At 43.1% G+C, this 27915-nt stretch overlaps 1 long non-coding RNA gene across 1 annotated transcript; it reads left to right on the top strand.

The window, feature by feature from the left end:
- LOC103237169 (uncharacterized) lies at positions 1 to 27915 on the top strand. Its single transcript, XR_005240629.2, has 3 exons — positions 1 to 960; positions 8907 to 9021; positions 27757 to 27915. It is a non-coding gene; the product is annotated as an uncharacterized lncRNA (long non-coding RNA).

Below are 27915 nucleotides of genomic sequence, written 5' to 3'. Positions count from 1 at the left end.
ACACAAAGCGCTGTCTCCGAGCAGAAGCGTCTTCTCAGCTGAACCAGACCCACCAAAGAGGAGAATCTGCACGTGACGTCAGTAGCTGATGACTGACGCAGGCTGGCAAAGGAGACTCAAGGCGGCTGCTCCGCGCTGCCTTCATGAGTCTATTTTCTCCAGCCCCCTCGTAGTGAATTACTAGAACGCAAAACACACACACAGACACACATATGCAGCTTTCAAAATATACATTTCCAAAGGCGGTGTGTTGCAAACACAACGCGATTTTGCAAAGCGTGGGTGGGAAACGTGGGAAGGGTATGGATGTTTTTTTTTTTTTTCTCATCTGGGAATCTCCATCGTGGATAGCAATAGCTTCTAGAGCTCTCCTGGGAAGCTCCTCTGGGGAAGGGGCTATGGCCCCCACCCCCTACTTTCCTCAGCATGTAGGGAATCTGATCAATGGAGACATGCAGCTCTAAGAATACAACCACTCCGACGCCTTCTGCTCGGGGAGACTGCGAGGAGCTTGCAACAGGCAGAGACAGATGGGAGTTAACGGGAGGGAGGGAGAATATAAGAAATATTTGGGCATTTTTCTGATTTGAAAAACATTTTCTGCAGTCATGCAAGTGAGTCTGGTGGTGCAGGGAAAAAAGTGAGGAGGGGGCGCTTAATGCACATTTAATGTTTTGGAAGTAAGGTTCCAGCGAAATGCCTTTGTGTGTGGAGGTTTTTTCAGTACTTGCTAAAAATAGCATCAGGGTTTGATCTTGTTCCAGAAATAAACCGAGGGCTGTACTGGGATAAAAAGCCAGCGCGGGTGGAAGAAAACCTGGACATCACCGCATTCCTCCCCCCACAACTATGTCTGGAAATTAATTGTTGGATTTTTCCTCTCCTCTCTCCTCTTTCCATCCACTTTCTCTTTTCTCCCCCTGTGTTTCTCTTTCTCTCTCTTAAGGAGTTCCCGTTTGGGTAAGTAATATTATGTCATGTGCATGCCGCAGACTGTGAGTATGAGCTGACGCTTACTTTGTGCATGCTCCGGGGTTCTTTTTTGGCTGCCTTTTTCGCCCCTTCTAAAGAGGATAGTGGGACTGAGTAGGGGGTAAGGGGTGTAGCTGTGTGCGTGTGTATGTGTATAATGAATTTGGGGCTGCATGCAAAGAAACCGAGAGAGGGAATTCTTGCAGAGCCGGGAATCACCCTCACGAATCTCTGAATCAATAGCGGCTGCAACTCTCTCTCCCGTTATGGGTCGGCGCTGTTGAGCTTGGTTTTCTCGATGGCCCCCTCCCCTCCCCATTTTCTCTGTCTTAAAGGGTGGCCAGACACGACTTAATGGGCCTTATCTCTGAGAGATTAATGGAGACTGTGCAACATAGATCAAAATTGCATGGATGGGGTTGGGTAAAGACAGGCAAAAATCTCTACTCCTTTGACAAACCTCCCCGCTGGCTCCGGTCCGGGAACTGAGGACCGCGACCCTGGTTCGGGCTGGCCCAGGACTCGGTTGCTGTCCACGGAAGATAGGTGCTGAAAATGCCTTGGTCCTCAGCGAGTTCAGTTCCGAGCGCCAGGGGGCGGGGTTGGCGCCAGCTGCGGTTAGCCCCGCCCTGGATGCAGGAGAGGGACACGGGGACGAGGGGGTTAAGGATGTTCAAAGGGGATAGTCGTGACTTCGGTGAGAGCTTTGGGGGAAAGGAGGGGTGAGTGGGAAGGAAAGGAAAAAAATTTAAAGGAGGGGGAGCGAAGTGTTAGATTCGAGGATGAGTCTAGGCCGGGCGTTTCAGGAATGGAAGGCCAATGGCTCACCGGCTTTCCCTGCAGAGGCCAGGCACTATCCGGGTCTCCATTCCCAGGATACCGCACCTTCCCGCCAGTGGGTTTGAAAGATTTCTCCTCGGTGATGGTGACTATCAAAATAACAGGCTAATAGGTTGCTTTATTCGGACCCTCGTCCCCTCCCACTTCATGCCCCCCATATCCCCGTATTCTGTAATTCCCGGGAGGTGTGTAAGGTAGTGTGGTGTGACATTTTTCTTATTATTCCCCCTTTTCGCATGCTAGTCATAGAAGCCCCAAGTGAGTTGGTGGAATGAGTGAATTAGAAGCCAAAGCACAGGAGTTGTTGGTGCGATGCGCAGAGAATCCAAGCTAGGGAACATCGCGGGGCGCCTCAAAGCCAAAAGCCAAAGGAGTCTAAATCAGCCTGAAGGGAAATTGGGGAGGAGGTGTTCTCTAAGTTGCCAAATGTTATTGGGAATACCATCAACTCTCTGGGGTTGTGGGCTGGACCCAGACTGAGATTCACTGCAATCAGCTCCAGACACTTTGGCCGAATCTGTGGCCAGACAGGTGAGGAGAGAGGAAGGTTATCAGAGGCAGAGGGGGAATGAATATCACGCGCACACAAAGACATTCATGCTGATTAACTCCAGGAGAGGGAGAATAAAAGTACATCCTCAAGCTGGCCCATGAGGATGGGCTGTAGACAGTGGGAGAAATGAAGCACTCTTGCAGGTCTGCAGTAAGCTTTGTGTGCATGCAGGAATATTTTATATGTTTATTTAAAAATATAAACTTGGGACGGTGAGGTAAGTATTTGTGGTGGCTAGCCTTCAGGAGAGAGGAGACCAGGTCTCTCTGCTTCATTCACCCCTTCCCCTCTGTCAACAGCCTCTGGCTTTAGTGACCTGACCTCCACACAGGGTAACCGGGGTGCAGCCTGGGCCGGGGGATGAGAGGGTGGGTGAGTTATGTTTAGCTCAGAAACCGTCCCTCTCTCGGAAGATTCCCTGGCTGAGACTGAGTATTCAACTCATAATAGTAACGGGGGCTGTTACCGATGTGCAGAATAACACAAATAACGCTGCAACCCACACTTTGTCTTGACAATTCAGTTCAAACCAAAGCTGCTCACAGCCTCTCGGCCCACCCCTCGGCCTCCTCGTCATTCACGGGGACCTACTCCTTCCCTTTCCCAAGCCTCGCCCCTCTCAGCCCTGCAAGTCTGCGTGGTTGTGTTTACAAATTCTGCCACAATTGCAAAGGAAATAGGGGTTGGGGGAGCGGTCGGGGCGGGAGTGGTGGTAGCGCAATAAAACACTTGCAACACGTGGAGCGGTGGTTGGGGGGAGGTGTCCAAGAGTCAAGAACGGGGCGGAGGGACACCCCATGTCCTCATTTCCCCCCCCCGTTCTTCCCCACCCCTTCCCATTGCTTGGCACAATGCACAAGTTTACCCCCCGAACTGGATCCTATTAAATAATTCAATGGTAGCGGTGTAATTTTGGTTGGAACCAGCACGGATTCCCAAGTCGTGACTGCAAAAAGTGAGTAATGCGCGCTGGCTGCGTCATGGCTCTAGTCACAGTTCATTCCGAACTGAGAAGGAATCGTGACTTCGCCTGGAGACGTCCCCTACATGGGAGATGGGGGGCGGGGGGGCCATCAAATCAGTGGGGACGGGGGTGGGGGGAAGACCTATCCAATGAAAACCGCTGCCAGGGGGGCATTTGAACTCCGCCGCTTGCTGTCTCGCTGTCCCCTCTCTGCCCCGCGCACCTCGCTCCCCCCTCCCGGCCGGCGCTCGCAGTGGCGCGCCTGCTCGCTCTCCCGCTACCCGACGAGTCCTCAACAAGTTGGAGGAAGGCAGGAACGCAGGGGTTAAGCTCGGAAAGCCGCAATTACCAAGATCGTGACCCTCCCACACAGTACAGTAACTTATATACTTACCTGGAAGAGCCCGCTTTGCCGCCGGGCAAACACCCGTGGGGGGCGGGGAGGGGCCGGAGGGAGCTGGCCGGCAGGAGAGGTGCTCCTTCCAGCTGGCTGCAGTGCGGACTGGACCGGCGCGCTCCCGTGGCCCCCAGACCGAGGTAAGGAGCAGGGGGTCGGCGCCCGGGTCGGCTGGTGGTCGGTCGGCTCACTGGTAGTCTGAGCAGAACTTTTTTTTCCCAGTTGCCCGGCGCCGCGGCGGCGGCCGGCGCAGACCGCGGAGCCCCCTCCAGCGCGGCGGGCGCGCAGACGCTCGGAGGGTGTATGCTTGCGTCTGTCCGTCGCGGAGCCTAGGGGATGCCGTGGGAGGGTGAGTCGGTCGCGGAGCTGCAGGAGGGTGATGGTTGGGCGAAGGGGGTGGGTCGACAGGGACTTGAAGACAGTACTTCCACCGTCTAGAGATGTTTTCTCCGGGCGTGCTAGGCAAGGGTGGGAGTGTGTGTGTGTGCGCGCGCGCCCGCCCGCACGTCGATTCCAGGGTGCCAAAGAACAAATATGGCAACTTTCCCCCCAAGTTCTTGCAATGTTTGCAGTAACCCATCCTGGTGAGGTTTCCTCCACTGGGGGACTGTACTGCTAGGGAGGGAGATAGTCAGGACGTCCCTTAGCCCACACCCTACTTAGGTACTAATGGGGGGAGGGGCAGGAGAGGACGTGGGAAGGGTGGCGCTGCACTGCGAAGAAGGGCAACCCCTCAAAGTTTGGATGGATGGGATGGGGGAGGGGACCGAGCGGGATGGAGGAAGAGGGAGGGAGGGAGAGTGAGGGAAGGAGATCTTTCTCCCTTTTCTCTAGTCTTCCCTCCCCTCCTTTCCTCCTCTCGCAGAAGGTGGAATCTCCCGTCGTTTTGGGGTCCGGCAGTCAATGACGGGTTCGCCCCTTGTTGTTCCCCCTAGCATTCTGCAGAATGGGTAGAAAGTTGGTGGGGAGGGGAGGGCTGCAGCTTTGAAAGGGCACCTGAGGCGAATGGGCCATTAGACACCCAATATTGAGACAGTTTGGGGGAGGATGCGGAGGGAGGAGCTTCACCTTTCTAGCTGAGCATTCAGGACTTTGGGTGGGGAAGGGGGTGTTGAGACATTCTCATTTTTTCTAGAAATAGGCTGACTAGTGTGGAGTTTGGGTTTATTTTATGTTCATCTTTGTCATTTTTCGTCTGGATCTTCTGGCTTGGGTCCCGTTGGGAGAGGTCGCTCTCTTAAACCTCTCTTTCCCAATACATCGCGCTACCCCCTCACCTGGGCTGGAATGGGGAGGGGGTCCTGAATCGCTTTTTTGTTTTTTGGCAACAACAATATTTTAACATGTTCCAATCTAGGTTTTGTTGAATAATTAGAAATGGAAATATTTTTTTCTCCCTCCCCCTTCTGAAAAAAAAGGGGGAAATGTGAGCTCTCTTCTGATTGGTGGGTGACGATTTTAGTCCGCACCAATGAGCTGGCGGCCTCGTCTGTATTTATTTAGTGCTCTGGGGGAGTTTTTCTCTTTACGCAGCGCCTGTAGTCACGGCTGGAACCTTGGCTGGGGGACTAGGAGGGATAAGAGGGGATTCGGGGGGAATCCGAACTGTACCTGTTCAGAGATCGGCGACCTTGCAGCCGTGGCTGGCGGAACTCTGATAGGGGGATAGAGGGATAGGACAGGCAGGCGGGGAGGCTCCGGGTACTGTGGCGACAGGAAAGGGGTGGAGGCTGGGCTCCGGGATCCCGGGTGCCCCTCCGCCGTCCCCTTCTCGCCCTGCACACACTTCTCTCGGGGCTGAGTTGGGGGATCGCGAACGGTCTGGAGAAATGGAGACACGAGTCCAGGGGTGCGGTGGGGCGGGCGGCGCGCGGAGTGGTGAGGCTGAGCCGCGATGGAGCGCGCTGGTGAGACCCAGCCTGTTCGGCTCCGGGGTTCGGAGACATCCTGGGCTGAAGGCGGCGGCGGCAGCGGCGAACCGAAGAAGCCGGCGTATTCTGCCCTTCGTGAATCTTTTTGCGGTCTGGGCTTGCTGTACATAACTCAATAGCCGGAAGCCCTTACCCCAAAAAGCATTCGCGGAGGGCGCACTCGTCGAGAAGACGGCAGCCATCCAGCGATCGCCGAAGCCCGCACCTTCCCGAAGCTGCTCCATCCGAGCCTTACCCGGCCCTTTCCCCGTTTTCCACGGAAGATTCGGCCCTTTCTCCCCTGTCCTTTTGCGTTCCCGGAGGTTTTGGTCACCTGTCTTTCCTCCGAGCGAGTCCCCCGCCCCCAACTTTTTAACAGACTTTGTATCACAGGGGGAACTGGAGCAGGTGGGGTGCGTGTGTTTTCGGAGAAGTGAGAAGCAGCTAAAATGCAATAAAAGTTTACAGAAGTTGTGTCTTCCCCCCAGCCCCCGCCCACACCACGAATAACCCTTCACTCAATGCAAAAAAAAAAAAAAAAAAAAAAAAAAAAAAAAAAAAGGATCTGAGCTTAGGGCCAAGTCAGAACCTGGAATATGAATCGGTTTAGAACATTTTGTGGTCGTTTTTGACCCTAATGATCCGATTCTGCACTATGGGGGTCGGGAAGCCCTTCAGGGAGGGACTAGAGGCCCTTAGTATCTTCTGTCCTGGTGCGGGGGACCCGGAGGTGAGGCGAGCCGCCGTGAATTGGGTAGCTCCGAAAAAGAGGGAAAACACCCAGGCACCGCCCGATCCCCGGAGTCTCTTCCTCCCGCGCCTACTTCCAGCCTAATTTGGGGCGTTTTGCAGCCTCGGGTCTCCCCCTTCTCCTCTTTTTCAAAACTAAGTAGCACGGAAGGGGGTAAAACAGGCGAGAACTGGGGAAGCCCCCGCAGAGAAGGAGCTTTGGAGAGATGCGGTTGTGCCCGACTCAGACGCTTAGCAGGAGCAGAAAAGCAGCAGCAGCAGCAGCAGTAGCCCCATCCCGGCCTCTCCAGGAGCCGGTCCTGGGGAGGGGGGCAAAGCTGCAGGAGGGAAGAGTCTATGAGTCCCCCTCCTCCCCCTCCACTCATTGCAGTCCTGACCACTTCGGTCGCAAGTGGCACAAATCAGGCCTTCACTACATTCTGCTCCCCGCGTCCCTCGCCTGCTAGGAACACTGCTAGACGCCCTTGCCCTTAGGGACTGGGCCAGAAGGACACACATACACACATGAGTGCCCACAGGGACGGAAACAGGTAGAAGACGGGTCTAGAGACACCAGAGTTCAAGACCCGAGGGCTGCAAACCTTCACGTTTTCGGGGAGGGCCTGAATTTCCCCCGTATCGCAACCACCGTTCTTCCAACAAACTAAACGCCCACCGTCATTACCCTGTCCGCTGGTTGAACACCCGGACTCTACCCTCTCCAGAATTAGGAAGGGCTGCAGAGTCCGAGAGTGCTGGACAGAGTCAATCTTTTATAGCTAAGACTCTGAGAAGGCACAGAAGGCGAGAACTCCAAACTCTAAGGCTAAATCAGAGCTTTCCTCCCCAGATAAAGGAAAATTTCCCTCCCTGAATACGTTTTCTAAAAGAGTAAAAAGGTTCCTAAGATCTGCAAAGGAGATGGAGGAAAAAGCAAAAGCTCCGGGGATTTTCCTCCCTGCCTCTCACCTGGGGCCGTCTGTGGAGCGATAGCTTTGCGGAGGGAGAGGCATAAGAACCACGTTAGATTAAAAATAGCTTCACCCTGTGTCCCTTCAGCTCCTCTTTTGTCTTTTGCTTCTTACATACCCCTCCTCTTCCCAGCCAGAAAGCCCTCTTCTCTCCCAAAGCCTGAACCTTCACCAGATTTGGGAGAGAGGTGGCCCAAGAGAAGTGAACTTGCACAGAAGAGGTTGAGCCACCGCAGCGCAGGCGGCTCAGGGTTATTGCGACCCTAGCCCCCTCACTTCTCCCTCCGAGGCTAAGTGTGAGTTTAGGGCTCCAGGGCCCAAGGAGCCATGGCCGAACCCGGCGTCGTGCGGCACCGGAGCGAGTCCTCGCCTCGCCTCAGCAAGACAACTGTTGCTGCCTTGGAGAAGCTCCTGCTGCTGCAGCTGCTGCTTGGGGCGGCTGCACGCCTGGGGCTGAGGCTGCTGACTTTTGATCGGGGCTGCGAGCTTGCGGAAAGGGGTCTCTCATTCTGGGTGGGATCAAAGGAAGGGACCCCTTCCCCCTTCCCTTCACAATAAGTGAAAATAGGTGACTTTTTGTGGCTTTTGGTGTCTTTCCTTCCCTCCTTTGGGCGGTTATGTCAGTCTGAGCCCAGTGGGAGCTGAACTCTCCCTCTCTACCCATTTTGTCTTTGCTAAGGAAGGAGGGCAAAGTGGGGGGATTTGCCTTTATGAACCCTCAAACTGCCGATGCACATCCCACTTTATAAAGCTACCTCGCCTTTTGAGCCAGGGGCCTGATGGAAACTTCCAGGCACTTGCATGTGATGCCAACCTCTGGAGGCCCTATAGGAGAGGGAGCAGTACCTCGGGACCCCTCCTCACCCCAGGCTACTCCTTCCGGGGGTGTGAGACATGTTCGGGAGGCAGCTGGGGAAACTTTGTCCCCTGGGCCCAGCCAACAAGCTTAACCTTTGCCTGTGGTAAAAATCAAGACCAGGGGTTATCTCTGGAGCTATGGAAGGGTTTCAGGGGCCACAGAATCCCCTCAAGGTCACCTGCCCCCAGTGGGGAGAGGCAGGTGGCTGGGCCAGGCAAGGCAGTTTCACAGGTGGTCTTTCTCAGGCCCATTCTGACCACACCCCAGGTGATCTGCTCTCCTGCCTCTTCTCCGCTCCTGGAGTCTGGAGCCAGATTTCCTCCCTTTGTCGGGCCCGCTTGTCTCTTCTATCCTCTTTCCTGGACCTGTGGTTGCTTTCAGTCCCTCTGCCTTGCCTGTCTCACGTTGGAGGCAAAGGCAGAAGTGTGGGTCGATTCAGATGTGCTGGGAAGGCTTGCTATGATCTCAGACCAGGGCTGTCTTCTCTGTCCTGGGGACTTTTCAAACTGGAAGGCTTTGTGGGCATCTCTGAAAGACTCTGCTCTTGCATCAGCAACCATGCCTTGGTAGCTATTAGATGTGCCCCCTACCCTTTTCCTTTCCTTCAGCCTTCCCACTCCTTGATTTCCTGTGAAATGACCCAGCCACCAATCACTCCCACTCTCCTTCTGAGCCAGCAGAGTAACCCTGCTCATCTTTTGACCTTTTCAGGTGGTCAGACCTGTCCTGACACCCAGAGGTCTGCATGAGGGAAGGCCACGGAAGGAGGAGTTCTGAAAGGCCACAGGTGATGAAGAGCTTGGATGAATGAACTTAGAAGTCCCAGGTGAGTACCAAGATGTCAGCGCATGGTTTCTTCGCCTGAGCAGACCCAAGGGGCCTCCACACATACTTCCCACTTGATGATGAGATACAGGGAAGCCACAGATCCAGTGCTTGGAGACTGTCCTCAAAGGCTTAGTCCTTGGCAAAGGAAGGCACCCATCACAGAGGTTACATGAAAGGGCACAGTACCTACCGCATGAGGCATAGGACTGCATAGGACTTCCTGTCCTATCCTCTAAACGGGACTTGGGCCTGTGTGTTTAGGAGCTTCCAAACCCCCAGTACTGAGGGGTGTACTGTATTCAAGGGGCCCACTGTTCCTTTTTCACCTCCACTTCCTGGACCATCTCGGGCCTCTCAGGGGCCCAGGGGATGGGCAGAGTTGAAGGGTCATTTGCCATGCCAAGTTTCTCTGAGGATACCAAACATTGTTACGTCTCCTTAACTGGAGTTCAGCCTAGGATGCATGGGAGAAGTTTTAGGCTCTGGATATTTTTTTGAAGGGTAAGGCATTAATATCTAAATGCATTTACTTTTCCTATTAACCAGCAAAATCTCTTGCTATAGAGCTTTTGTTTAGCTGCCTTTCTGAGCTTCAAAGTCATACTGTGATTCTTATTGGGGATTTCAGTTCAGAGCTTGGCAGAGAATTTTGAAACCCCAGGGCTGTTAGATTTGTGAGGAAAGGAGAAATCAAGCTACCTGCCTAATGCTTGGAGGTCATGTGAGCCAAATGTGGGAAGCTGCCAGAAATTTTTAGAGGGAAACTCGAGGCTATGGCAGAATAGAAGCACATTACATGGAAGATCTTCAGATCATTATACAATAGATCTATTTTCTATATTAATTAAATGTCTGCTATACGGATTGTTGGAAATTTTTACATTTTAAAAGTAGAACTTAAATAACAAGTAAATTGACTGGAATCGTCTATAATTCCCAGCATGTAAAGTGTGGATGAGGCCATCAAATTGTTAAATGAGCCTAACTTCTTTTAAGTTCCCCTTTTGAATATGAGGACCTGAAGTTTGCAGCATCTGTCTTTGGGCAATAGGGTAGTTGTTAATTCCAAGAGTTTCACATCTTCCTTCTCCCTCCTTAACTGATAGTTCAATTGCACTGGGAGGAAATCTAAGAAAATAATATGATGGGGGGTGATTTTCTTGCCTGAAAGGTAGTCTCTTCTAAATTACGTTTGAAAAAATCCATGGATAGACTAAACCTCAAATTTAGATAGAATATGTAGCATGCCAAAGCTGGAAAGAACTGTAGAGTATATTCAGAGAAAGACTAATCTCTTCATTTTATAAATCAAACAGGTTCAGAGAGGTTAAGTGATTTTACCAAGGTCACACAGCTGGGGCTCAACCCCAGGTTGTTTATTGTGTTCTCTGGGTATTTTTTTTTTCCCACTAAGCATTTCCTATTACTACCAAATCATACAGATAATCCGTAAACATAATCCAGGACAACAGAACAGATTCCCTTTGAAAATGACTGGCATTTAGAATGCCAGGGCTCAAAAAAGAGTTTAAAGAAAGTTTCTTCTGCTTGCAATTAGCATTCTGGGGGCATCATTAGAAGGTTAGGTATGGCTGTCATCTCTTGTCTCTGACACGGCCTAGACCTCAGAGCATCCATGTTGCCTTGGTCTGCTGAGGAAGGCATTAGCACAAGAAAGTTGCTGTGTCATAGAATCCCAGTATTGGTCTTTTTCAAAACATTTGCTAGCATGAAGCAGCTCCGTAAGGCATGGGTCCCTGTCTCTTATTTCTCTCCTCTGGGTGGCAGTTGATTCTCATCCTTCTTGTCTTGTGGGGTTTGACTGAGAGCTGTTAAGAAGGTAGTTAGACCCAGGATCTCTTTTATAAGCAAGAAGGCCCTCATAAGGAGGTTTCAAATGAAGTGAAGATCTGTTTGATCCTTGTCCCCAAGATACTTTTTTAGAATGCTGCAGATCACCTGCTTGTAGGACAGCTGCTTGGCCTGGTCAGTTTTAAGCTCATGATTTACTGCCAAACCCTGGATTGAACTCCACTGTTTCAGCTTTACATATTTCTACCAATATCAGCCACTTCGAGCCCATATTAATCATGTCTTCAGAACATGAGAATAGTAGTCATGGTGTGTGTGCTATCACAAATAAATTATTCTGGTGGCCTTTTTCACAGTCTCTCCCTGCTGTTTGCTCCCCCTACCTCCCCGCGCTTTCTGACAACTTCTAACTAGGAAATAAGATTCATTTCTCTGCTTAAAAAGCAACAGACTGGGAAGAAGAAAAATGAGATAGGGTGAAAGATACAAATAGGTTAAAAAGCAAAACAAGGCTGACAAGCAGTGGAAAGAATTAAAAGAGCAAATTCTATCCAATCCTAACTACTCATGTTTATGAACTTAAAGAAGCAATTTTATCCTCTCTAAGCCTCAATATCTCCATCTATAAAATTAGGTGCTTTGGGGGTCAGATCCTTTCCATTCATGCATTAATTCAACAAATGTTGAATGTTTATTCAACAAATGTTTATTGAGTTTCTGTACTACGTATCGGGCCTTATTCTAGACATTGGAGATATAAATAAATTATTCTTCCTTTGATAATCTGTTGAAAGCTATGGACCTTGTCCCCAGCAAAAGGAGAAAAAACAAAACAAAACAAAAAAAACCCAGGCATTTTATATACAATTTCAGGCAGCTCAGGACATCCCTAGGTTCCATGGACCCCAAGTTAAAATTTTTTTCATCAAGTGTCTAAGGCCTACATTTTACAATATGAAGGTTTGAGTTTAGGTTACATAGTCAAATCTTGGTTTTTAGTTGTTCTTTTTTTTCCCCCCAGTAGTACTTTGTTGCATTTTTATTGTGATTTTGGCCTTCCATTTTTGGAGAATAAATATTTGGAACTTAGTTAATACTGCAAGTGGCTAGAATAAATGCTGAACAGCAGCTCGTAACTGAGAGGCAAGGCAGACGTGGAGCTGAGGACAGAAACAGATGAGAAGTTTTGATGACTAATCTCAGCCTGGTCCTGCGGAATTTCAAAGAGGTAATCCATCTTTTAGGCTAAGTATTCTTGGTAAAGTCAATGGTTCCATGGAGGGAAGGGAAGTTTATGTTGGAGCTGGACAGTATAAGATCACAGTGCCAGGGCTCATGGCAAAGATGGATTTCCTCTGGTGCTTTTGACTACCAGGCACAATCATAGCTGGACAGGTCAGGGATTCATTGAGAAGGAAAGACCAGTCCACTTCTGGCCCTGTTGGGTTGGTAGATTGGCTGCTTCCACGTAGCGCAGCAAGGGGCTTTATAGCAGGCAGTTCTGTTGAGATCTTCAGTGAAGGAGAAATTGGGAGGCTGAAAGGCTCAAAACAGACATGGATAGGTCTGTGTGCAAAGGTTTCACCTTAGTTCCCACTCTTTCTGAGCATTTTTCTTCCCTGCTTTCAGCATCCTCAGAATTCTTACTTGCATTGAGGAAGACCAGAACTTTTTCATTTAGGGCAAGGGGCATTTACTGACTTTAGGACTAATCAGCTACTAACACAAACTGGACTTTAGATGGGGAGTTAGATGCTCTTATTCAGTACTCCCAGGTAAACAGCCAGTGGAAGTCACTGCTAGGAGAGGACCCTAGAAGTGAAGTGATCCATCTTTGAAAGAGTCAGATAGGAATCTGAACTTGTAAAATCTTTGTGTTAGATTGTGGGAGGACAGGATGAAGTGTGTGAATTTCTGCTCAAGGAAGAAAGCAACAAGTTGCTGCTGCTGAGGCTAAAGTACAGGAAAATCCATCAAAATATAAACTTTTCATCTTCTCAATTTCCTCATCTGTAAAATGGGGATAATGATAACGCCCTTCACCGTAAGGCTTTGGTGAGAATTAAATGAGATTATACATGTGTGAAGAGCCTAGTCAGTGTTCAACAAATGTTAGCTATTATTATTATGATAGTGTTTTCTTTCCTGTCTGACACACATAGCAATGTCATACAAGGCTTAAATCATAGCATCAGCAGCTATAGGACCAGAGCTATTCCTAGAGTGACAGATAAAAGATAATCTTTTCTGGAAGCATCTGTCCATTTGCTCCATAGCCTGCCAGTGCCCAGGATTACCCGCTGGGAGCAAATCAGAAGGGTTGATAGAAAAATCTTTTTCTCTACTTTATGTGTCCCTACATGAAGATTATCTCTTTCTTGTTTCATTCTCCTTTTAATTCCTTGCTTTCACGTTCCTTTTAAAATCAATTGAATTTAATTACAATTGTTTTTGCAAATCACTCTTTTTGCCTTTATTTATAACAATAATAATAATAATTATTATTATTATTATTTTGATTGGGGAGAAAAAGCAATTCACCTAGGATACTTTTATTTTCAGCATATATCTAGTCCCAAATTTTCAATGTTTAGGAAATTTCCAACAAGGAAAGAAAAAAGGAAAAATAGAAGGGCAAGAATATGTAACAATATTTGCTGTCATAAATGTTTTCTCTTTCCTTTTCCTGCATATTTAATCTTCATTCTTTCCTTCTTCTGACTTTACTTTTAGCATCTTATAAATCTTTTTCTCTCCTCTTAAAACACCCCCTGCCTCAAAATCTTTGTTCTCTTCCTTTTGATCCACTGAACTTGTCCTATCAGGCATTTATTTTTAAGTCTTGGCTGCAAACTGCAGGGCTGAGTATAGGAAGAATGTGATATGGTCCCTACATTTTCTGGGTAATGCTAGGAGAAAACACCAGGGCCACCATTTGTCCCCTGAACCTGTTGAACACATCTGAGGCCATTCCAAAGAGAGGGAAAAACTATTTTTGTTTTTGTTTATTATCTCTTTATTTTATTCAGTTTTCATAGAAATTGGAGCCTTCCTCATGGACCTTTCTACATTTCCACTTTCCCACATTTAAACCCACAGCCTATGCATTGCTTCCACTTGGTGACTTTTCCTTTTTTCTGTCTTTAAAAAAAAAATTCTAATAAAAGGTTCAGGGATACATCAAACACGACCTAGATAGTGGTCTTGCTATCTCTCCTTTTAACTGTTTAAGGGCAGGATGATGAAGGCAGTATTGGAAGGAAGCAGTGAAACCTGTTGGTCAAGAACAATGGGTTTTGAAGACCATTGAGATTTAGGTTTTTTGCCTAGTTCTGCCCTTATCAGCTGCATGCCCTTGAGCAAGTTATCAGCTGCATGCCCTTGAGCAACTCTGAGCCAGTTTCCTCATCTGTAAAATGGGGATATTAAAAGTAGCTGATCATAAGATCCTTGAGAAGATGAAATGCGCTGTCAGTAAATACACGTTCCAGTGCATCAGACATATAGTATGTACTCAAGCGAGATGAACTGTTATTATTGTTAAGACAAGTTCCTGCAGATCCAGGTCTAAATATAGTCCAGCAGTTGCTGGAGGAGTTGAACCTTGAATAAGGAAGCAGAAAAGTGAATGTAAAATGACTAGGAGTCATGAGATAAGAGAAGAGTCTAAACAAACTCTTGGAATTTCACAAGTGTCCCAATCTTACCAAGATTTTCCAGATGTTGTGAATTGGGCTGGGGCTGAGTCTGGAGCTGAACCAATAACGACTGCATAAGGGGAGTTCGCTCAGGGGTTCCTGGCTTCTAAGTAGTAGACTCTGGTCAGTTAAATTGCAAGGACATTGCACCTTGAACTTTTAATACCTCAACTGGCAAATCATTAACATTAACCCAATAGAGGAGCCATGATCCCCAGGGTCAACTCATCTTTAAGGCCCAGATTTTAAGTTTAGGGAAAAAAAAAAATCAAGACAAGAAATAATTTTACCATTTATTTTGTGGTGGAGTGAGTGATTTTTTTTTTTTTCTTTTGAGACAGAGTCTCACTCTGTTGCCCAAGCCGGAGAACAGTGGTGCGATCTCAGCCCACTGCAACCTCCGCCTCCCAGGTTCAAGTAGTTCTCCTGCCTTAGCCTCCGGAGTAGCTGGGACTACAGGCACATGCCACCACGTCCGGCTACTTTTTTGTATTTTTAGTACAGACGAGGTTTCACCATGTTAGCCAGGATGGTCTCAATCTCCTGACCTTGTGATCCGCCCACCTCGGCCTCCCAAAGTGCTGGGATTACAGGCTACTGCATCCAGCTCGATTTTTTTTTTTTTTTTAATTTGAATTTGTGGCCAAGAGCACTGGGCAAAGCATAAGAAAAAGAGGACAGAAAACATGCTTGCTACAGGTGGGGATTCTATGAACCTAAATGAAATTATCAGGAAAATTCTGTACTTCTCAGCTGATGAAGGGTCAGTAAGTAATTTGATAGCTTATCAATTAATCTCAAACCAAGAGTGAATTAGATATAGCCCTCCAAACTATCTTTCAGATTTCTACCAGCTCTGAACCTCAACACCATGTTTAAATGAAATAATATTTAAATAAAGGAGGAAAACAGTTTTCCCTCAGTTAATTCTCTTATGCCTAATTTAAAAAATCTTTTTAATAAATAGGGTAATGAAATACAGAAACTGTCATTTATAATACAAATTATTAAAGAAATAGATTTTTATTGATAGCATACTGAATTAAAATTTGCTCAGTGTTGTTTATAAAACAAACATTTAAGCAAACATTTTAGGCCGTAATATAAATAGATGTCTAATCTAGTGTTTTCATATATTTGCAGGCTTGTAAAACTCTAAATCGTAGATATTTTCCTCTCAAAGTTATCCTTTAGGAAGTTTCTCTTGAAAAAACCTGTCTTACATAGTTTTACACGAGAAATCTCTGTATTTAAATATGAAGCAATCATGAAAACAGTGGCTATCACTTTAAATAACAAACAAATGAGATTTTAAAAATACAAATGCAAGCTTATTGCTTTTTTGAGGATTAGCTATTAGTTTTTGAGTTTATTTTTTAGTGATGCTTTAGAATTCTGAAAGGAAAATCTTTTTAAAAGAAGGAAAACCTGTTAAAATAAACTGTATAGTTTTATTTTCATTTTATAATTTAAAATCTTGTTTCTTTGTGAGCTACCTCTCAGCTAATCTGAGATTTAAAATGAAATTTTGTGTTTCTTTTTTTTTTGTATTTGTTTTCTGTATACTTAACTTGTAAACACTAAAGATAATTTATTCCAGTAAAGATCATCATTTAACTAGAGCTCAAATATCTAAGAAGGTATTTTATTTATGACTGTAAAACATTAACTTTCATATGACACAAAGAAAATATGACTTTCCACAGGGAGTTTTATGGTAATTCATTAATATGTTTATTTAGGGGAGGTGCACCACTTTCTTCTGCTCTTCATAAATTCATTCCTTAATTTGAAAATAAGAATTTTTTTGAGTTAATATTTTTGTTAGAAATATAGTTTTCAGTTAAAATATTTTTCCAGGTACGATTTTAAACTGAGAGCATTTTTAAACTAATTTTATTTTTAAGAGCTTATGTTTTAACACTAGGTTGATTTCATCTCAATTTTTTCTTTCTGTATGTGCTCATAGATTATAAAATGTATAGATCTTAATATAATGTATCAAAACAGGTTGTTTTATTTATAATATTTATACTTATGAAGGGATTATACATGACATTAAATAGTGACTGTTATTTATTTACTGCTTTGCTTTTTGGCAAAATTTTGTGTGTGTGTTTTTTTAATGCGGGAAGGCCTATAATAAATTAAAGTAGTCGATTCTGACATTTACTTGAGAATTAATAAAGTTTATGGAAATTTTCAGAAGTAATTCAAATTCACACCATCAAATATTTAAAAAAAAAAAAAAACCAGCATAAAAACCTGAGTCCCAGAGTTACTCCAAATTATTTTTTTCCAAAAATTTCACTGAATATTTTTTCAAATACTTCACTGTTTCTCATACCTTGCATTGTGACCACCCACCCCTTGTGTTTAAATATATTATGTGAGCATGGAAAAGAAGCTGAGATGTGAAGTGATTACAAGGATGAAATTTATTGTACTATTGCATACTTCCTTTTCCCTGCCATTTTTCTGGGCAGACAGGCACAACGTGGGGTATAATCTTTTTGAATACATGGGTCTTTTTCCATCCTTCCTGTTGACTGTTAATATGCAAACTTATGGGTAAAATGCGGCTTATAGAGCCATTTTTTTTTACATGGAGGTTTTATGGTAGTCTGGAAGGGAAGTTGATGCCTGCTAATTTGTTTTTCTCTTAAAGGGGATCAGGATCCTTTTTTGATGTCACACACTCTTAGAGGCTAAGATACGTTTACTGAGAAGAGAAGAGGGAGGCTGTTTTCTGAAAAGATCCTCACTGATTGAGAGAGAAGTATGTTACCAGCGAGGAAGTAACTTGGAGAGGACAGGGTACAGAGAGACATAGGGAGCTTATTCCAACTTCTTAGCTTAGCAATGTCATGAAAATCCCGAAATTGTATGCTCAACATTCGTCTGCATACTGTTAATTTCAAGGTCTCTCTTTTGTTTGCATATTTGCACACACACGTGCACATGCACACACAGGCACATATACTCACAAGCAAAGACCCTAGGCCAACTTTCTCACCTGGAAGGTAAAGCCATTTGTATCTGAAGCCACCCTAATGTTAGAACAGTCTCAATTGGCTCAGGCTGACCAGGGCACTAGAATATGATTTCCTCTAAGTTTCATTTCAAATCAAAGTGGAGTCTGCCTGCCACATAAATAAACTAAATATTGACAATATTTTTTGATATGGGTTAGTCTTTTAATCAAAAATAGGTTACCGTCAAATCTGAACTACAGCTCAGAACGTTTTTTTCCCTCCTTAAAAAGATTGATTATGGAACTGTGCAAGTATCTGTGTCTGACAATGCTAAATCAAAATACCTTTAAATAAAATTTTCATCTCCAGCCTTAAGTATAGGGAAATCCCAACTAGAATGGTTTAGCATCAGTATCACATAAAAAAAAAAAAAAAATGCAATTCTCAAGCTTCTAAATCCTGTGAAAAGAGAGATAACTGATTTTATCTTCGTAAACTACCTTGAGAGCTTTCGAAGAAAAACAGTAAGAAATATAATTATAACCTTTAATGTTACTGTAACCATCATTATTTACTGATGATTTTGTGATTAAAAGGTATTGCTACTGAGCAACAAAGAAAAAAAAATCCAGGACAATTAAAGGAAAAATAATTAAAATATAAAAAGAAAAAGGAAAGAAAAAATCTGACTATGGGAAATTAAATTTAGAGGACTATTTGACATAAGTTTAAAACATACAGTATAAATATCACATGAATTTCTGTGCCACTCTGTTCTTGCAGAAAAACACATGCATAAACCAAAATTTATACATAGGAAATATTTCTAATCGATATCAAGCTTATTTAAAATTTCACTGCTGTTAAATTTGCCACCATATTTGGATAAATATACAAATTAATGCTCTCTGAAAAATGTTTCTTTTTTTGCAAACTAGGAACAAGATTGAAAGGGGAAAAGGTCAATGCATCCTTCACCCTAATAATTGGATTAAGGGTTTTCTGAGTCATAACTATGGTTAACTTTTTAAAATCTTAATTACTCCATAATTACAAAATCCTTGAAAAAGTAGTAATTATTTAAAAATATCCTGAATAAAAATATACAACTTTGGGGAAGGATATTCTTTCAGAAAAAAAAAAATTATAGCAATTTCTGCAAAAACAAATAAGAAGGTTGAATCTAATTTATGTGAAAACACATAGATTTGGAGGGAAAGATTCTTTTAAGGAAAATTCTCAGCAAATAGAAAATACATATTTGATTTTAGGAAAAGCATTCAATATAGTAAAAAAAAAAAAAAAAAAAAAAAAAAAAAAAAAAAAAAATATGCCCTGAAAGAATACCATATATTTTATTAGGAAATTAAATTTTTAAAATATTCTATTAAATTTTTTGCTCAAAATTTCATGAACTGATTTGGTTTTCTTTTCTTTTTTTTTTTTTTTTTCTTTCCTTTTAAAAATTGTATTGCTATAACAACATTGATCTCAAAGCTGTGCTGCTCCTTGTAGACTGGCTGCTAAGTCTGGCCTTCTAAGAGCTAATGAACTGACTAGCTGGCTGGTCTCTTATTTCCAAAGAGCTCTCATGCTCCTCCTATGTTTGCATTAAAAATGTGTTTTACCCTGTGGAGTGCATTAGTCACTTGTTTTTCATTTTCATTTTCTTTCTGGATGTTTTCTTTCTCTTCAGAATGTCACATCCACTTGCGCCCACCCTGCCAAAATGTACCCAACCAAAAAAAGATTTTTTTTGTCTTCTTTCTTTTTCCTTTTTCTTATTTAAACATTTCTTTTTCCTGCAGAGCAAATACCTTTTGCATGTAGCAAACTTGTAATCCTTGTGTAGTCAGAGTCTTTTTATTGGGACCACTCTGGTATTTCTACATTTGAGGCCCATTATTATGTGGCCTTGGGTAAAACGGTCTTGGTGAAATACCAGAACTGCACAAATTTTCAAATATCTGTACTGCACAAATATTACATATAAATAAAGGTGTGAGACTGACCCTGACACTAGCAGCACCGAAGCCCCTGTTTATTCTTGGTTTTCTATAACAGCAGAAGAGTCAAAGGGCTCCATATATCCTTCAGATCTGAGGTGGGCTCTGCCGACCTCAAGCTGAAGTTCTTGGGTTTTCATGGAGCTGTCTAAAGTGGAGTTTATGTTGCAATGTGTATGCATGTGTCTTGTATATATGTTGCATCTTTTCATCCAGATCTGTCTGGGAAAGGGTTTAGCCCAGTCTAATAGATAGTTTTGAAAACAATAGTTGAATTCAGATCAACTGGTAAGTGATACGCTTTCATTGATTATCTGACTAAAATCAACGGTTACATGCACACCCTCTCCCCTGCAGAAGTTGATGCAATACTGTTGATTTATTCATTTATTTATCCAACAGAATATCCTGTGGGTGATTAGTCAGTTTTAGATGTAAATGAAGAGAGTGTACTTGTTAATGTTACTCATTGGATTCTATAGGTCTGTGGATTTTTCAAGTGATCTTCAATTGTAAGATTAATGTATTTAAAATTAACCTTTATTAATTTCTTATTAACACCACCAACAACAAAAAAATGGTAACCCCCAGTGGGGAGTAACCAAGCAATGGTTTTACTATTCATGTATTTATCTGAACAAATGAAAAATAATTCTTGAACATATATGCTCATGGATTGACAGCTTTCCACCTCTCTCCCCATTGTACATGAAGAGAAACCATTCACAGAACACATATACACACACACAGCGAGCAAGAGAGAGAGAAAGACAGAGAGATCTACTGTCCTATTGCCATGTTTACATTATCTTCCATATTTTGGTGTTTGCAAGTTGGCCTGAAGAATGAGTCCATTCTCAAGTCATTTTGATTACACTCATTCAACATAGAATCTTAGGATTTTGATAGCACTGATAGGGACCCTCAAGACCATCCAGCCCAAACTCCCCATTCTTTGTTTTGTGTTGTTTTGTTTTGTTTTTTTATAGGGACAAAGTCTCACTATGTTGGCCAGCCTGGTCTCAAACTCCTGGCCTCAAGCAATCCTCTTGCCTTAGCTTCCCAAAGTCCCAGCATTACAGGAGTGAGCCACTGCAACCAGCCTCAAATCCCCTATTTTATAGAAGGAAAACTGAGGCAGCGTGAGAGGCACCATCTTGCCTAAAATTTGGAGAGAATTAGTGATTTAGTGGCTGATCTGGGGTTAGAACTGTTCACCCTGATGAGACCTCACTCTAGGCAGAGTAGAGATGGGTATTGAGTTCTTGGGTAGGGTAAAGAAAAACAAGCAGAAAAAAAGATGGTGTGGTTTTCTGGCTGGGGCATTTTTCTTTTTCTTTTTTTTTACTTTTTTGTTTTTCTTTTTTGTTTTTGAGACAGAGTCTCGCTCTGTTGCCCAGGCTGGAGTGCAGTGGTGTGATCACAGCTTACTGCAGCCTCTATCTCCTGGGCTCAAGTGATCTTCCCACCTCAGCCTCCAGAGTGTCTGGGACTACAACCATCCGCCATGATAACTGGCTAATTTTTTTTTTTTTTTTTTTTTTAAGTTATTTGTAGAGACTAGGTATCACTCTTGCCCAGGCTGGTCTCGAACTCCTGAGCTCAAGCGATCCTCCTGCCTTGACTTCTTAAAGTGCTGGTATTACAGGCCTGAGCCACCATGCCCCACTTAGGGTGTTTTTCTGAGACAGACCTATGAAAGACTAAATCATCTGTCACCCTTTTCTCATGCCGTCCAACTGGGCTGATTAGTCTAACTCATTTTCTCATTTCTTTCATCAAGTCCCCCAAAGGAGACATAGTTTAGTGACTGCTCGTCTGAAGAAGTTCAGACATCAGTCTCCCTTCTCTTCGTGGAATAACACAACAAACATTTGTGAACACCTGAAATGTGTGAACACTTTGCCACATATTAGCAACACAGGATAAATTAGATGGTATCTGTGGAAGTGCCTGGCTCCTACAGTAGATGTTCAGTAAACATTCATTCACTTACCTCCTATAAGGACAGATTTTAGTCAAGGCAGATTTAAACAGCAACGAATTCCAGGCAAAATGAATTAAGTGCTAACTGGAGGTCAAAACAGAGTGCTGTAGCACTGAAAGGAAGGAATGCTTCATTCCCATGGGTGGTTAGGGGGTCGGGAGCGTGTGAACCGTACCTTGTAAGATGAGTAGGATTTTGATAGAAAGATCTGAATTAGGGCTATGTCTGGCTATGAGAACTCCACAGTAAAGGTCCAGAGTGGTGGGTGCATAGTATATTCGGGAAATGTTGGTGAATATATTGTCACTGGAACATTGGGTAACGGGAACGATAAGGAGGAAAAGGAAGCCACAAAGGTAGTTAGGTGCCAGATTGTAGAGGAAGTTGAATGCTGAACGAAGGACTTTGGACTAATTTTTGAAGGCACAGGAGAGCCACCGAAGGTTTTAGACTGAGGGAGTTGCTCTTGGGTGATAATAGTAGAATAGTTTGGAAGAGCAAGAAAAATGGAAATGGAGCTGGCAAGTGGCTCTGACTAGTCATGGTCATTAAGAAAGACCTCCCTCTTTTTGTTTGTTTGTTTTGTTTTGTTTTGTTTTGTTGTTTTTTGTTTTTTGTTTTAAGACGGAGTCTCACTTTGTCGCCCAGGCTGGAGTGCAGTGATGCGATCTCGGGTCACTGCAACCTCCACCTCCCAGGTTCCTGCCTCAGCCTCCTGAGTAGCTGGAACTACAGGCACATGCCACCACAACCAGCTAATTTTTGTATTTTTAGTAGAGATGGGGTTTCACTATGCTGGCCAGGCTGGTCTTGAACTCCTGACTTCAAGTGATCTGCCCACCTCGGCCTCCCGAAGTGCTGGGATTACAGGCAGGAGCCACTGCGCCTGGCCCTGTCCTGCCCTTTTTTTTTTTTTTTTTTTTTTGTATCATTTCAAGGGGAGTCAGAAGAGTTGTGACAGTGCTTGATAGAAATTCAAGTATGATGACACCATTCATATGACCAGGAGTGATCTACTCAGTTCCCTCTACAACTCTGGGTACCAAGTACTCGTCAGTGCCCTCCAAAATGCAGCCAAGGTATTGAGCATCCTGGGGTAGAAAAGGCTCGTGGCTTGGGTGAAAGAATGGCCTCCAGACACCCAATGGCTTCACCCAGAGTTATGTGTTTTATGTGTCTGGTTTCCCAGGTCACTTGTGATTCTTTGCAATTGCTTCCCCAGAGAAGATACTACCCCCTTCTTCCCAAGTGAATCCCGAACCCGATAAGTGTCTGTTTATGTATCATCTCGCCCCAGGTGTGTTAGATGTGGGCCTCTCTGAAAAGAGCTGATTTTTAATTTTGTTTTTGACCCACTTTTATTAGTGAATCCGTTTCTTGAGTGGGGGTATTTTTTTTTTTTTCCTGCCAAACTCGATCTCGGTGAAACTGATTCATTCTTCTTGCATCCCCATTGCTGTCCACGCCAGTATATGCCCATAGGAAAGTACCTTTTTGTGGGTCTCAGAGTGGGAACTAGACCCTTCTTTTACTCTGTACATCCTGCAGCTCTCTTCTCTTCCTGCTTTGTTTTCTTGTGCTCTGTGCCTGTCACTTTTCCCCTTCTGCTCCCTAGGATTGCCATCATTGTTCCTAAGCACTCTTCCTCTCTTAATCCTCTTGGTTTCAACTGCCCTGCCTTCTGAAACTTTTCTTATTCATTCGTCTCAGGTCTCTGCTCTGACGTGCCTGTGCAGTGCCTTCCATGTCAGAGTGGGGTATGCAGGTGCAGACGAGACTCAGTCAGACCTTAGGATGAGACAGGATCACCAGGCAAGCCAGCCATATATGTACCTGTGTGGGGGTAGCACTGTCATATCACATCTGCACATCACATCTGCCCAGTGGTGTGTGTATGTTAGAGAAGCAAGTATCCTTTAGGATATGGACCCTAAACCGGACGTTTAAAAAATCTGAGTTTTCTTGCCAACTCTGCCACCAATTTCTTACATCACTTTGGACAATATCATAGTTGAGGAATTAAATAGAATCTGTCTGTTAGTAAACAACACATATACTCTCCTTCTGTTTTTTAATATTATTGCTATCTGCTCAACTATCTATCCATCTATCCACTAATTCTTATACCTAGATAAAAAGTTTCTGGAACGATGTTCACCTAATGGTAATGATGGTCATTTCTAGATGGCAGGACTTGGTGTGATTTGTTTTTTTCTAACGTTCTTTTATGCTTTTCTGCACTGCTTGAATTCCTAATAGGAAACCAGAATGCCTGGAGTAAACGTTAGCTCAGATCACAACAGCCTATGTGACCCTTAGGACTTAATCTCTCTCTTTCTCTCTCATTACCATCTGTAAGGAGATTTTGAAGGTCACATCCTTCTCCCCAAATCCATGATTCTTAATTTCTTTTTTTTAGTTTTTATTTTAAATTCAGGGGTACATGTGCAGGTTTGTTATACAGGTAAACTTGTGTCGTGGGGGTTCATTATACAGATTATTTCGTCACACAGGAAATAAGCCTAGTACCCATTAGTTATTTTTCCTGATCCTCTCCCTCCTTCCACCCTCCTGCCTCTGGTAGTCTCCAGTGTCTGCTTTTTCCCTCTATCTGTCAAAAGTTTATTTCCTTATTCATATAAAAATCACTTCCTTGTTTTCACTTTTAAAGATAGTTTATGCTTTTACAAACAGTTTATGATTTTAATGATTTCCTAGGCACAGACAGAACAATGGATAGATAGATATAGACACTCAGATATTATTACTTTTACTCAAAATGGATCACACCGTACCTGCTATTTTTAAACAAAATTATTACATTTAACTTCACTTAAATTGAAATAAGAAAAGGGATTGCAGAAATTACTAAACCTCGAATAAACATTTCTTTTTTACTGAAGATATAATTTCTTAAAATATCCCTTCTAATGTTAAAAAGGGATTTTGAAATACCTTAACAGGTTGTAGTCATTATCCTTTACCCTAGGTGATTCAGTGTTCGGCAGTACTGATTTATTTCCAGCTATGCAAGTTGAGAACTTAATACTCTTTTTTCTCTTCCCACCTCCGTTTCCCTCATTTTGATTTTTTACTGTTACATCACATTATTTTGTTATTGATATTTAGTTGTATTATTTTTATTTGTACATTGTCAAATTTTGTATTATTTCTATTTTTATACGGCCATATTTTATAGCTATTGTTTAGCATTCATTCCTTTTAGTTGTATTCCTTTACCACATATTCTTCATTCTTGAGTTCTTTATTTAGGTGTATTGTTTCAGTGACTGGATTTCATTGTAAACACTTTTTTTTCTTCTGAAACAGCCCATTGGTACTGTTTCATTGAGTTCTTTTAAATATGTTGCCTTTTTTAAAAATAGGGATACTATTCTTGTTTCACACTTCATTTCTGTAGTTATTTCTCCATTGTATTCCTGGCGTTAGATGTTGTGGAGAAGGCTGTCAGCATGTGGAAAAGGCTGTCAGCGTGATTATTTCCCTTTGTAGATAATTTACAATTTATGACTAAGTCTGAAAAGTTTTTTTCTTTATCTCTGACGTTATACTTTGGTGTGCGAGCTTTACATTCAGTATTTCTAGAATCCAAGGTGCACTTTTCAATAGGCAGATTCAGTTCTACCTGGCTTAATGGTATTAACTATAAGATCTTAGCAAGTTACTTAACCTCTTCATGCCTCAATTTATTTATATGCAAAATATAAATAATTATAATACATACCCCATAGAATTGTTGGAATGATTTGAGTTAATATAATACATGTAAATTGCATAGAACAGTGTATGGCACGTAATAAGGATTATTTAAGAAGTTGCTCTTGTTTTAGGAAAATTTTCTTGTGTTAGTTCTTTTAATATTTTTTCACTTTATGTGTTGAGTTTTCTGCTTTAAAGATACCGGTTATTATTATTATTGATCATCTTTATCCCCCAGGTCTATTGGCTTCTCTCTGATTTAAGTCTTTTCCATATGCAAATATTTTTTCCATCCTTTATTCTATAACTGTAATTTATTTTACTGCATCTATTCTGTCCTTTGGTATTTTTATTTATTTTTAATGATGTTTTGGCACCCATTTGTTTCCTTAGAGCTGCAAGCCGCTATTTATTTTTTCATCTCATTCTGTTGTTATATCATCTTATGAACTCATGTTCTTATTAGGCTATTTTCTTGCTAAAGGCACATGTGAAAATGTTTTCTTTTGTTTCTTGAATATTTTATAGGGTGGTTGTTTCTGTGCCTTTTGCATGCTCTGTGTGTGTGTGTGTGTGTGTGTGTGTGTGTATGTCTTGTATATACTTGCTTTGGTGTCATTCCATTTCTTTTTTCTTCATCACGCTTTAGTAGCCCCATCCATAGTATGTTTTCTACTTACTTTTATGGTATTAGTGATGTCTTGACTCCCATTTCACAGTATCATTTGGTTTTTTCCTTGGGGTCTACAGTTAAAGAACTATCTTTTTTTTTTTTTTTTTTTTTTTTTTTAAAGTAGCTTGAGGGCAAGGGGAAAAGGAGGACTCACCTGAGAGCAAGGGCAGACTGTTAGACAGCTTAGGCTCAGTTCTCCTTTTGTAGCAGAGTTCACACTGTCTGGTTTGGGTGGGGTAATCTCCTTTTGATGGACAGACACCCTCTGGCTTCAGATTCATGCCCCATTCAGGACCTGATGCTGGCGTCTCCACTTCTGCCAGAGTCAGCCTCTTTGAATACTTCCTCTGTTTCTTCCAAGCAGCTGTTCAGTTATTTCCACTGCTTCCCAGTGAAGAAGAAAAACACTAGGAAATCCTCTCAGTTTGCTTCTCACCAGGTTTAGAATGTTCAGTGAGAATTCTCAGGATTGGCTTGACTTATCACCAGAGCTTTTGAAGAGTCAGGGAGCAGATGGGAACCTTGCCATTCTGTTGCCCAGCCCCACCCCAGAATGGATTTCTTTTCTCAGCTGCCCCTTTTTGAGCTTACAGTTTTGGCCATGCCCCTGTCCTTGTCAGTTGCTGCTGGTGAACTTTGCTGTTATTTCACTAGGTTTTGGGGAAGGAGTTTCTGTGAGGCAATGCTATTCTTCCCTCTTGACTCTGGGCCTTTGTCTGGGTTCATGCACTTCCATCTGTCTTGCTTCAGTCTCTCAGGAATATTGAGGAGCCGATATACACTTTAAAATTTTTTATGGAATTATATTTTGTTATAAAATCAATGCATGCTAATTGTAACCAGTTAAATAATGCAAAGATGTATAAATACAAAGTTTGTACCTCACCCCAAGTCCCCCATTTTCACCTCTGTGAAATAACAGCTTGGGAGTGGGAGGTAATGTCTTTAAAAACACAAGAACCTTTTAGAATCAATGTACAGTGTGAATCTATTGTTCCAATAATGTACGCATTAATTTGGTCCTTTTGTACAACTCATTAATTTGCAGAGTGTTCTCAGTGTAGTCTTGAGAGACAACAATTTGAGGAAGAATGTAAACTCCGTGAGAGCAGGAATTTGGGGTCCTTTTTTATCCCCCACTGCTATGTCTTCACTGCCTGTAGCAGCTCCTGCCACATAACAGCACTCAGTACATTTTTGTTGAATAAATAAGCAGATAAATGAATAACAGGCCTCAGATATTTTTATTTTGAAAGGCATTTATGCTATTTAAGGGCAATAGGCGAGGTCTGGAAGAGGAGTAGCTCTAGGCTATTTGAGTTAATGTATGTAATCCAGCTGTATCATCTTAGTTGTTGTAATTGTGGATTTATGCACCAAGAGGTGGATGGAAAACAGCACAGGAACATGGATTGAGGTAGAAGTTTGAATCTTGGCCTGAGTGTCCCCCTGTCAAGCAGAAGTGATCATTTCCTCTCTGGCCTAGGCTTTAGGCTCAATACTAATGTGAAAGGTCAGGGTTACGATGCAATCCTGGATAGCTTGTTTCATTTCAAAGACAAGATTCTCATCATCAAAGCCTCCAGGAAGCTATTTTCCAGGCACAGGGAGGCTGGATGTGAGATTGTGCATGGCTTTGTGCCCACCCAGCTCCAACACTGGAAAAAGGATGCAGAAAAGTTGCCCACATCAAGACTGGCAGAATACTAGTTGGGTGAATTTAAGGAGGTACAGCTGCAAATTGACTCCACTTAATATTTTCTCCTGAGACTTTATTTTTTATTTTTTATTTATTGGTTCAGAGGACAGTAATATCTGAAGTGCAGTTTTGCTGTTAATCAAATTCCATATTTTCTCTGCAGGCATGAACATACGTCAGTAATGAGTGAAGCAAATCTTAGTTTGGTGAATTTGAAATCTTTTTGAATGAAAAGTGCTCTATAAATGTGATTTTATTTTTATTAACCACATTATTTAAAAAAAAAAAAACTTTAGGTTGTAATTTGTTTTTTGTGTATGGT

The sequence above is a fragment of the Chlorocebus sabaeus genome, chromosome 1 (genome assembly GCF_047675955.1).
Source record: "Chlorocebus sabaeus isolate Y175 chromosome 1, mChlSab1.0.hap1, whole genome shotgun sequence".
In the NCBI taxonomy this organism is placed as follows: Eukaryota; Metazoa; Chordata; class Mammalia; order Primates; family Cercopithecidae; genus Chlorocebus; species Chlorocebus sabaeus.
Note: the sequence above shows the minus strand (reverse complement) of the source record. Positions and strands in the feature narration are given on the sequence as shown.